A 13,237-nucleotide genomic window follows, 5' to 3' on the forward strand; every position below is an offset into this window, starting at 1 on the left:
GTCCTATTTCTTTCCCATCATTTAAATCCCATTGTGAGAGAAAGCTTCCTAAGAAACGAGGGGAGCAGTTATTAGGCTTCCTAAAGAGGTGGTCAATACCCCAAGCCTGTCAGTGTTTAAGAGGAATTTGGAGAATGCCCCTAATTCTGACTTGTGGTAAGGCAGTTTCAGAGGTTGATTGCTGTAGGTCCCTCCCAACTGAAATATTCCATTCCATTCCATTCCATTCCATTCCATTCCATTCCATTCCATTCCATTCCGTTCCGTTCCGTTCCGTTCCATTCCATTCCATTCCATTCCATTCCATATAATGAATAGCTAACTTTCTCTCCTAATTTGGACAGGAGTTGAGCTAATGAGTCAGAGAAGGTTGGCTCTATTCTCTCTTGTATGGACATATAGTAGTTAATATACACTAATATAATAATATTACCAGAACTGAGGTTTGAAATCCAGGCTGAGTAGCTCCCTAGTTCTTATAAACTAATTTTCCACCAGTGGCACCAGATCTCTAAAACACATTTGTAACTGTAGTAACACATTTTCTGTTGGAAACAAAGTGCAGATCATGACTTGTTCTTCCTGCATGCCATTGACACTCCATTTCATTAAGAGACATTAATTTTATCGAGAATTAATTCTTTATCTATTGACTCTTTACCAATTTGAAAATACTGTTCTATGTTAGCATTCTAAATCATGTTATATAACTATTCATAGGCATTTTCATCAGAAGATGAGTCTGGACAACTCATCAGGATCTGAAACATCCAAATTTATGGTGAGGTTCTTTAGGTGATTGTGGTATGAGCTGTTGGAACAAAATTTGGCAGGCAGCAAGAGATTAGACATGTTTATATTGTGGGAACATTGAATTAGTTTTGGATAAGTACCTGGACTTCAGAATATAGTTCAGCGACTGTCTGGAGTAAGCAAGACATTCCTTCTTCAGATAGGTTATCCCACAAGTTTTTACTGGATAAATGGATCAGAAGTCTGCTCTGATATGGCAATCCCTGCTTTGTATGTTTTAAGCATCAAGTGCAGAAAAGATCTGGAAACACAAAGTGGCATTTTCAAGGGTGAGATCTGATACTCCTCATCTGCGTTTTTAGTTTCAGCCAGGAGTCTGAGTGGCTGAAACTCAGACACTATTAGACAATATAGTGGAGTCTGGGCAAGTGGTGGTGGTGGCATTTTTTGTTTGTTCATTTTGTTGTTGTTGTTTGGTCTTCTGGTGTTTTTTTTTTCCCTTGTGAAGAAGATGAATTAATATAGCAATAATCTTCCTTTTTCTTATGATCTGTCCATTTTTTCAAATGTGAGTCTGTAGCTTTGCAAATCCTGGACTGGTGACTTTTTATTTGTCCTCCATCCCCTTCCTCAATTTATTTATCTCCCATTTTGACCATTAGCAGTAAATTGCTTTCTTGTTCACCTAAGTCTCAGGTAGGCAAAGAGATCTACTTTGAGTCCATTCAGCACCAAATAATTAACTTGGTACATTTCCATTCAGGTAAGGCAAGAGGGAACCAGTGAGGAACCAGCTCAGTTTCTTGGTTAGAGGGCATGTTTCTAGGAGCTATTTCATAAGGCAGCAATTGGCACTGAAAGCAAGTAAAAAAGACTAAATAAATCAAACCCCAGAAAACTAACAGTTTTATAGATAATGATTCTCCAACTATCAGGAGAGGCTCAACAGAGAAAAAGCAAATGGTGAAGTAGAAATCAAATTGATTTCTACTAATCTCATTGCTCCTATTGATACTATTGCACTGCTACTTGTTTGTGCCAGTGGGAGAGAGAAATTTCTGTTGCTGAGCACCACAGCAGGGTGAAGAGCTTCAGAAGGGCTCTGTATAAATTGAGAATGAGTTTACTCTGTTCCCTAACCTGGTCCTTCAAACTGACTAGCGAGAGATTTTGCTTGATGTTGTAACTGTTCTCATATAGCACAGCTGAGTGATTGGTCTCTTTCGTCTGTTTATGTCTTGTAATTATAGGTCTGCATACAAAGGTGTGAGCCTTTGGCATCTACATTGCCCCAAGTGATTAAAGTGCTGAAAGAGGAGACATTTTCCTCATTTTGTAATAACACTGCCTTCAATGAATGCTATAAATCACTTGGTCCTTATGCTGATTTTCCTTTGGCCTTCTGGTGTTGTCCCTCCTGCAGTCTGGAATGATTGCTGCTATGAAGCACAGTTTGTTTCTGGGAAAATCATGCTGGCATTTGTAGCTTGAGCTCCTTTGGGGGATACGGCCTATTCAAGTACAGAGAGACCTAGTGCTTCACTTGCTGGAAAACTGTCAGTACTCTCTGGAGTGTCAGTAACTTAAGTTACAAGTGACTGCATCTTTCAGGCTTCCAGCATCTTATTCCACTAGGATATAAGAATTTGACATTTTGATTTTTTGTTTAATGAAAGCATTCTCTTACCTGTAGCTCAGCTGTTCTGATACTTAAAAAAGAAAAGAAAATATATATTTTGGAAACCAGAGATCTTGACAATATGGGAACATTGTTTTCAATCCATCCAACAGTGTGACGCCAAGCAATTAGAGAGAAGAGTAGCATTGGCCTTCACACTGTGTTACAGTGAGCAAAACATGACCAAATCTTAAACATAAATTGTGCCCCTAATCTTTGATTCAGATCCCAATCTGAACAATTTCCACTATTAGAGGTGCTTACAGTTAGGTCTTGGGTTTAGTCTAGGGTCAAGAGATGGATTGTTTGCACGTGTGGTTTACAAATGGGCTTGGGTTTGGGTCCATTTCCTCAAGATGGACATGGCCCTTTGCAAAAGATTGTTCTGGCATACTGCTGCTCTGCAGTGTGCTTTGGTGTCCATCAGATCTCGAGAAGCTCTTCTGGGTGGCTGCACAGTTCAGTTCTGTCTCAGCAGGGCTGCAGACACTGCTCTGCTGAGTGCTCCCCTCTGAGATCTTAGAGGAGAAATGGGCTGAGCTCTTGCAGACTGAACTCATAGCAGCTGGTGCAACTCTGTGCTGTGGACCCCACACTGGAGTCTCCAGGGTCAGCTGACAGCAAGAGAAACCCTTGGAAGCACGAGGTCTTCAGGAGCCACGGGGATGGGTGTGGTGCAATGAGTAACGGTATGTAATGCATGTGCAAGGGGCCTCTGGAAAGTACCTGAGAACACCAGAGATAACAGCAGGAACTCTGTATTTATCTCTGAGCTGGAAAGAGTCACTCATTCAGTTCACTATCCAGTCCTAGCAGAGCCAACATCTGAGAAAGATATGTGCAAGGTCAGACAGATAGCTAACCTGCCTTTCAGAAAGTTCTTCCTCCTCCTGGCTGTTTCATTAGTTTGTGAGCTAAGGTAAGAATAATATATATCTTTAACCTTTTCAAAAAGAGCTTTGGATGTTCTTATTATCTGTAGGAATGTCTAATTCTACTTTTATTGCTGGCCAATGCTTGAATGCATTACACAGCAATGACTCACACTGTGTAATGGTATGTCATGTAAAAGGCACCTCTGTAAAACGTATTTCTTTTCTGTTTCACTACTCGTGGCTTTTCTTCTTATGTTTATGGAAGACTTGTTTGCATGAGGCTTCTTTCAAAACTTATCTCTCAGAAAGAGATCAGTTTCACATGAAGGTGCAGATTCTCATTCTACAGCCATGCAGTTAGAAGCACTAGCCTTACATGAGAAATGGCACACAGTCTACAAAAGCATGCATTATGGATTTCTGTTACAGCTGCAGGAAGAAGGAAAAAAAATACAGGGAGTTGCAACAAGTTCCTTTAAATAATGCATGGTCTCTTGATTTGGGAATATCTTTGATTTTTTTTTCATTTTCACTGAGTTTTTAGGCTAAGAGAAAGGTTTTCTTTTTTAAATCTTTAATGTTGACAAATCTGTAGCAGGCTTTGAACCAGCCAGAGTTTTTGAAAGTAGCTGGGAAGCTGACACTCCTTTTCAGTAACTATTCGGCATTGCTCATGTGCTCAGGTATTCCATGTTAACTGCTCCGTCCTCTTGGGCTCCATGGTGGTGGTGTGTGTGTTAACCAAAAAAACTCATAAGAAGTGTCACGAGAAAAGTGTGTTAACCAGGAAAACTCACAAGAACAGCTGAGCAAGACAATGATTTCTATTTTTCATCAGAGGAGTGGCTTTTCTCAGGTTTTTTTTTTTTTCCATGCAAAATATTTCTCTCATTCTTTGAGGAAGAGTGCATTCTCCAAATTCCTCAGAAATCCCTTCAAATGACTCTGCTTCTGTCTGGTAGCAGTCATCTTCACAGGCCCTTCAGCTTTGTTGGTTGGCAAAGAGGCTGGTACACATAAAGGAAACTACTCAGGTTTCCTGAACTCAACAGAAAGTTTCTTCATTTACAAGATTCTGGACATAAGTAGTCTTCTCTGATGGACTTTTCAGAATGGAAGAAGATCCATTAATAAGTTTTTCAGGAGTTTGTAAAAATGTTATATTAAGACTAATATAGTTTGCAGCAGGGTACATCTGAAAGTGAAAATGTCCCTGAGGTAAGGTCAAAAAAGTGTAACACAATAAATGGAAGTAACGGGTTATATTGACAGATACAGCTCCTAGCAGATTAAATACTATGGAAACTTTGAACTATTTTGAACTTCTCTCATTAATTTATTATAGAATTAATTTACTTCAGTGAAACTCACATTATTTAGACCAGCTGGGGATGGGGTCTACTATATGCTGTTGGGGAGAACCAGGAATGCATTTGAGGATGTTTGGCAAAAGTTTTCAAGTTATTCTTGTTGCAAGTGTGAGCAAATGTCAGTGCCTGAAGAAAGTCAGCAAGTTACCTTCATCCATGGCACTTATTTATTTAATGTGTATTTAATAACTATGTATTTAATGCATGATGTTCACCACATTAAAACCCAAAAAGCAATGTGAAGGATTTATGTTGAACTTAAAAGCAAACCAGAGGCTTTTCTACTTCCAGTGCCTTTGAATAAATTTTACATGTTTTCTGTCAGTACAAGTTCAACTGACTGAAGGATACGATTATGCTGGAACACTGAGAACTGAGGGAAAAAAAGGGACACCAATACTATCAAAAATTAGTAGGTTTCCCTAGCAGTTGAATGAGTGTGAATTTAGTTTACTGAGTTTAAGCTAAAGGCTGGGTGGGTTTTCTGCTGATAGGGTTTGAAGGGTAGATTGGCAATATGGTGCATTTCTTCCTCATGCTCTACTAATGGAAACCATTATGAGTTCATATGAAACCATAATTGAAACCACATCATTTCAAATCACTGTAATACTTAAATTTTGTCTTCATGAAATATATAATCTATTATTTCTTCTCTCAGTATTACTATATAGGAATATTAATACTTGCTCCAATACTATGAAAATACAGACAGGTCCCTGTATGTAGTGGGATATTTCTTTTCTATTCTCCAACAGCCTTCTCTTTCCATGCCTCAGGAGACCTAACTCTGCAATTTTCTTTCTGTACATTTTCATCTCTTCCAGTGAGCATTGATTCCTGCCACAATATCCTCCCAAATTAATTCCCATCACATTATCCGCCCAAATTCTTACCCTTAATAGTATCTTCTTCACTGCTGAATGCCACTACTGCACCTCAGCTATTCAGCAAGCTGCCATACCAGGTGGATAGAAGAAGGAGTTGTTAGGAAAGGGATGGGTTTGTGCTACAAGCTGAATATAGGACTGCTGCAGTTGGTTGATTTAGACAGAGAAAGGAACATTCTTTCTGTGTATCACACAAAACCCTCATTTTTTAGTGTGCCATGACAAACTCAATATAAAAACCAAGAAGTCATAAAAATGGCTTGAATGGGTCTCAAGGACGCAGCAGCCAAAGGCATTTAAAAAGGAAATTATTTGTAGACAATTGAATTTAAGGTGTGAATGAGTGAGTTGCCAGTTATGAGGTTTATGTAAAGAGAAACTAAATGGCTTTACTTGTACATCCTTGCTTCTTTTCTTGTTTAAAATAATAATGCTAATACTTCTGGTAGCAGTGAAATAATTTAACTCCATTATATGAAATGTAATGTGGTTTATGATTTATTCTTCTGGCTGCCTTCTGTGGACAGCTTTGCCTAAATTCTGTAGAGCTGAAAGCAGTGGACAGTGGCATGAAGCCACGGAAAATTAGTTAATGTAGCAAAACAGAAATGCAGGAGTTATTGTAAGTACTGAAAATCTTGGAGACAAAGGAAAGTAGCTGAAGAGAAAAGCTGAAATAGCCAGTATAATAACTTGATAAGCCTAATGTGAAATAATGTGTGGATTGGCCTGACCAACAGCAGGAAGGGGAGCTCTCTAACTTTGGCCACACACCCAACTGTGATTTGTGCCACATGATTGTGTGTATATCAATGGGTTTCTGGAAGAGCTGATAAGTTGAAACTGATTGTGTGAGTTCCCCTGGCACAGATCACCTGATCAGCCATGAAAATGCCAGGGAAAGACCTCCTCCATTTTCTCTAGTCCCACATTTTTTTTAGGTATTTCAAAATTAATTGATAACAGAGGGCTCTCATCTTTATCATCTTTCCCTGCTGTTTCCTGGAATGTTCCTCCCTCTTTTAGATTTTGGCTCTTGTCCAAACTACTACCATCTCTTTTCACTGACCACAGGAAGAAGCACAGTTCCGCCACCTTTATCCCCTGGAATTATTCAAAAATGGGCTGCCTCTGAAAACATCTGGCTGTGTTTTAGCATGCTGTTTATCAAACTTGCATACTATTAGGCAAATACAGGATTATGAGTAAGCCATACCAAAAATGACAAAATAATCATGCTCATAGACCAAAAAAAAGAAACAAGTAAAAATATATTTCATTGGAAACTCATAATTTTTCCTTGAAGGGTTATTATGTAGAAGTATGTTTGGCTTTATATGTATGTCCTTGTGTTCAATATAGGTTTGATTTAGGGGAAGAAGAGAGGGAGAATGGACAGAACAGGCCCTCTTTCACTTCTGCTGCTCTGATGATCTCAGTTTCAGTGATTGAGTAATTCCTAATTTGTGCAGACCGCAGATGTAGGCTCTGGGGTTCTCTGGTTTATCAGTTTCCAAGAACTGGCTTAAGAAATTTTTTTTGAAAGTTCAAAGAGGAATGTTTTGAATCTCTGGGATATATTGTATTCTAAAGGAAATAATTTCCATGTCCTTTGAGGTTTGGTGCTCAGTTCTGCTTCACTCTGGATGAGTTACAGTGTAGGAAGGAAAAAGGAAGGTGTTGGTATTTAATCCTACTCCTATGCAAAAAAAGTTGTTTAGAAGGGATCAAAGTTCTTTTCATGCTTTAATAAGGCTAGCTAAAACATAATCCTCCCTTGTTTTTGACTCTGTCTATGATTATGGATGCATTATGGCCATTCATACTGCAAATGCAGCTGTCATTGAAAGTTCTGATGTGAACCCAGTGTGAGCTCATAGGTGTTTACATTCAGAGCAGTACAGGGTCTATCTTGCTTCTTGGTTATGACAGCTGGTTTCAATTTTTGAAGTGTGTTCACTGTTTCCAATGAACAGTACATTGCTTTAACTAGGTACATCATGTCTTCAGATAGCTGAGGACCTGCCAGACTATGAGATACATTAATTGCTCAGACCTTCTATCATGAGTAGTCATTTTTCATTAGTTGCCCTGAAATTTGGTGAAAATAGATGAAGATATAGCCATAGGTGAATTTTGGTTTTTTTTGAGGAGACTTGACTTTGCTTTTAATTGACTTTTCCTTTTTACATTGCAGAATTTATTAAATGAAGGCAGATTATAAAATATTTGGTAGTGAAAGGTCTATCCAGTCTGCACTTCAAGGGTTTTTTTTTTTTGGTTTGGTTTGTTTGGTTTAGTTTCTTTCTCCGTCATGTATACTCACAACCATTATGTTGAAGAATATTCCTGCTGTCCACTGAACCATGTCAGACTTGTAATTAAAGTGTGCTCTCTGCAGCTTCCTTAGGCTGAAATCAGACCTAGATCTAGATACAGCTTCTCTGTAGCATCCTTCCAGTTAGAGCACAAACAGCACACGTCATTGCTGGACACCGAGCAGAGGAGAACAGAGCACAGTTCACACCCACACTCATCTCTTGGATGACCTTGCAGCTCTCAGTGGGGAATATATCCAAGTTTCTTATCACCACAGGGAGAGCTGGAGGGAGAACAGGAAGAGAAGCATCTGTTTCTCCCCTCTTAGAGCACTGGCTCTAGGGTTAGGGGCACAGCTAGAGAGCTTGAGAGCTTATTAGCACTTCCAAATGTTTCATTTCCAAGTCTTACAGCTAACGGCACATCCTTTGCTGCTTATGGAAAAAGACAGGCTTGAATAAATGCCCTGTAATAATCTGGGAAATAGGAAGAGAGGAAAGAAGTACCTAGAGAAATCTTGTTATCCCAATTAATGTGTCCTTAGACTGACTACTGGCTTTAATATTGCCCTAGTAATGTTTGAGATGAAAATTTATTACTTCCTATCATTTACTGATTATACTATAATTTACTGATCACATCCAAGACCCAGTTAGCATAGGCCTTCTTACCTGGGGAAGTAGTAGCTCTGTCTTTGCTGTTTCCTTGAAATCTAGGTAGAAGATGGAAAGTGCAAATATCACCACATGTAGTGGTTAATTTAGCCTCCAATTTTATAACAATTTTATAATTACAGAACACTGAGGAGAACTATTTTAACCTCTTCTAAATCATTAAGTGTGCAGCTCTCTGGCACAGGGCATGTCCTATCTTGGCTCTTTATTGTGAGCTTTCAACAGCTTTTATATTCAAATTAGTTTTCTTTACAAGTTTTAGGGTCCTTTCAAGTTCCCTTTTCAGTCAAGCACTCAGGCAGAATGACACTGTTCCTATTCCTTTATAAGAATCTCAAGACAACACAAACTTTATTTTAAATCTGAAGCGTTCCTCACACTGCCCTGTTTTTCACTACTTCACTGTGTTCAAATACTATAGAGATGTGTCAATTGACATTTTTTCTAATAAAAAGCAGCCTAACCTTTCTTAAAAGAATTCTGCCAAGTGTCTTGTACAATATACTGCCTTTAATTCACAATCAGATGACAAAAAATGTATTTTAGTGATAATTTATTAGATGTATGAGTTTCCACTTTATACTTTTGTTTGCTGAGAATATGTATTCTTTTGATGCATTTATTTCGCAGTGCAGTCACATCACTCTCATATCTTATACGCCACTTCAGATCCTCATCTGAGCAATGCTGCTCTCAAGCAATGGTTTCCAATCCACAGAATGTGGGCAATGAGCCCAACATTACTCATGGTACATTTGTTCCTATAGATTTTAATTTCTTTAACATGACGTGAGATCAGAGTGGCACGTGTCCTATGAAAGCAGCACAGACACTCTCAGTCACACTTTTATATATCTTTCATAGTTTACAGATACTTTCCTATCTACTCTGGAATATTGATTATATTTTCCAGGGAAACTTTTTGACTTCTCAGATACAGTCTAAAGAAAGAGTATACATTTAAAGGGTATTCTGCACAGAAAGATCACTGTACTTTTGTGGGTACCTCCTATCTCCTGTTTGATTTCTTAGACATGAAAAAATTCCCTATAATGAAAAAAAATATAAAGTATTAAAACATTTATTGCTTCAGTTGAAAACATTTTGAAAAAAAAAGTCTTCATATACATACATATATATATGGTCTATATACTATCTGTTAGAGTTTATAAATTTATTTCCTACAGTGATCACGGGTGAATACAAGCCCTATGGTGTCATCTGCTTGGCTGCGATTTCTGGAAAAATAATCTTATTTAACTCTTCTTTTAGTGCTTGCTTTTCCTCTTGTCATTACCTGGTACTATTCTATGCTGTATCTATATCTATATAATCCATATCTATATCTATATCTGTCTATATCATCTATATCTATACCTATATCTCTCTATATCTATCCATGTATCAGTGACTTTTTTTTAGACTAAAAAACAAAGATTTTCCACTTTTTTCTTGTGTTTCTGCTATCATCTTTTTCCGTGTTACTTCTATCATGATGGCATTGTCAAGTTCTTGCAAGCAGTGTAATCAGTTGTTATTATTCCTTCTCTTTTCATAGAGTCTGGTTTCTGCTATTTGTCACAGCATGCAGGGCTTTTTTTTACTTTGTTGTTTTTTCTCTGAACTCTAATTCTGAGCTCCATGTATTTTTCCGTCTCAAGTCTCTTTCCTTTTAGCATGCTGGGTTTTTTGTCATGTACTCATAAACTAGTCACCTTCCATGGAGGAGATTGAGAGGGGACCTCATCAATGTCCATAAGTATCTGAAGGGAAGATATCAAGAGAACGGAGCCAGGCTCTTCTTGGTGGTGCCAAGCAACAGGACAAGAGGCAACAAGCAGAAATTGATTCACAGGAAATTTCACCTGAACATGAGGAAGAACTTCTATACTGTGTATGTGACCATGCACTGGAACAGATTGTCCAGAGAGAGTGTGGAGTCTCCCTCACTGGATATATTCAAGAACGGTCTGGACACAATCCTGTGACATGTGTTCTAGGATGGCCCTGCTTGAGCAGGGAGGTTGGACCAGATGCCCCACTGTGGTCTCTTCCAACCTGATCCATTCTGTGATCCTGTGATTCTGTGGTTCTATGTCTTCCTTAGGTAAGCATCTCCAATTTGCTGCCTGGTTGTCTGCCTTGCTGCCTGGTAGAGACTTTCCTTTACCAGTTATTATTTGCAGATGGCAAGTGTCCAGACTGGGCAGTGAGACGCGTTCAGTATTAATTTTTGTGAGAGAATTATTTTTTTAGTTTTACCTCTAGAGCCATAGGCCATTTCTAAATCCCAGGGAGCCTGGTAGAGGCTGGATAAAGTCAGGTCTGCCTTCTGACTGTCTCTCTGACCCCATGACACAGCAACATCCAAGTGCCACAGCAGTGCAGGACTGGCTTTAGCTGGGCCACCTTACAGGTACAGTTTCCCAAGATACACAGGAAAACAGCAAACACAACATGTTTCTGGTTGTGTGACCAGAAACAGATTTTTTCCATAGTCCAATTTAGGCTTTTTGACTGTTTCAAGTATTTACTAGCAAGAGAGTATGTGAATTCTTTCTGGAACTGACTGATGAAGCTTGACTCTTCGTTCCTCCTGACCTCCTTTTGACTTTTTCAGCAATGATGAATGAGTCAGGGTCTGAAGGTGGTGATCCAGGCGCAGCCTTTTCTTGTGTTGCTGCCGGAGGATGTTTTCAAAAGGAGAACCAAACACACCATCCTTTAGGAGTTTCCTTTTTGCCTTCCTTTTCATCCCTTTAATAATGTTCAAATATTACAACACAAAAGAATGCCATATGTCAGAGCTTGTCTTGTTGCTTGCCAGCATTCAGGCAACAGATTATGATAAATTATAGGGAAATAAGCCTCTTTCTTCGAAAACTAGAATAGATCTGCCCTGTGCCATTGTGTCCTGGTGTTGTGTGTAAACTGTCTGTTACACACCTCTGGAAGTGTTCAGAAAATTAATGCTCTAAAATAGCTCAACCCAGAAAAAAAATTGTGACTATCCTGTTGGCTACAAAGTGGGTCTAAAAAGTCCTCAAAGCTTTCCCTCAGCTGATGGAAATAAGGGGTTACCAAAAACAGAGAGAGAAAAAAAAGTTTCTTTGGGTCATGTGATCATCATCAAAAGGGAAAGGAGACAGAGACTCCAAAGAAAGCCTTTCAGGTTTTGTAATCATCTTCCTGACCCTTCAACTAGAGGGACTTAACAGCTGCTGGGATAGATGGCTATAAAACCAGGAAGAAATTAGTGAAAAACATTTTTTTAAATTGTCCTATTTTATTCCCAGGATGAATTTCTGATGTTGTGGAGCGCTCTGTACAACCTCCAGTAGCACTTGAAAGTATGTCAAAGCCAATAAAGCTTTATGGTTTCAGCTAAACCCCAGATTTTTGAATGAAAAACTGAGAATTCAGGGATTATTTCCATCTGCACCTGCTAAATCTTTTGGCATGATGCTGAGGCGGGCAGAAAGAGGCAGCATTTTCTTGAGCTGCCACAACCTAAACCTGTTCAGCTGAGCTTCTTGAGCCCTTATGCTTCTCTCTCTTCTCTGCATTCATAGTTCATGAGGTAGTTACATCTGAACTTCACCCTACTTCTCCTTGTTCCTCCTCTTCCACAGGACAGTGGGACAGAGCCAGAAGTGATGCTGAAATGACAAAATATGGAAGTTTTTCATACATGGATGAGGAGAAATGGACAAGGAAAAAAATCTTCTTCCTTAAGTTTTGAAGATAAGACTCTTTCAAGATGTGGCCATGGGAAAAGTCAAGGCAGTCCAAGGGAATGTGAATTTGTGGGTGTTAAGAAAAGATTGTATGATGCATTCTGCCTAACTTGAGTTCCAAGCTTGTGCTCACTTTTTAGCACATAGCAAAGCAGTCATAAGTGCTTACACTGAGTATTTATTGATGTACAGAAGTGGATAATGTTGAAAACCTCCATAGTATACTTCCTTTCTTTCTTAGCTTTAATAAAAAAACCTATTTAAAATCATATTTTATAGAGCTTGAGTGACTTTCTTACCAAGATAATAGTGGACCAGCTGGTGTAAGAACAGTGCCCCTTAGGATCAAAAAAATGACAGGTGCTTAAAACAATGGACTGTGTCTGAGGAATAAAGATTAATCCAAATTTTGTCTTCCCTTTCATTGAAAACATTTTTTTTCTGATTCAGACAGAGCACTGCAACACAGAGTCTTAATCTATTATAATCAGCAAGATTAAAAATGTTTGATCAGTAGACTCACTTTTGCTATAAAATTCAGATAAGGTAGATCAACTCCTGATATAGAAAGAAGCCCAGGCTGAGCACTGTTTGCCTGGCTCATTTCTGTGCCTCCTTAGTTGCATGAAAACACAGCTATAAATCACAGTTTCTCTCCCACTGGCATCCTCTGCTCACAAAGGGCACTCAGGAGTTTGCTGTTAATACTGACTTCCAGAGCATTTATACTTAAATAACAAAATTACTGGGAGAGTTAGGGGAGGAAATTCAGCAGCTTGTTTCCACAGCTGTGATTCAAAACCTCAAAGACATTCATACCCAGTGAATGAAGCTGCTGCAGACCAGCACTCTTTTTGTATCCTGTCTGCTTTCTATCACCTCATTAGGTTTTTTGGTTTTTTACTCAGAAGTCAGCCGTGTCTCTCTCCCATTTGTACACC

This window comes from Molothrus aeneus, chromosome 2, assembly GCF_037042795.1.
Source record: "Molothrus aeneus isolate 106 chromosome 2, BPBGC_Maene_1.0, whole genome shotgun sequence".
Classification (NCBI taxonomy): Eukaryota; Metazoa; Chordata; class Aves; order Passeriformes; family Icteridae; genus Molothrus; species Molothrus aeneus.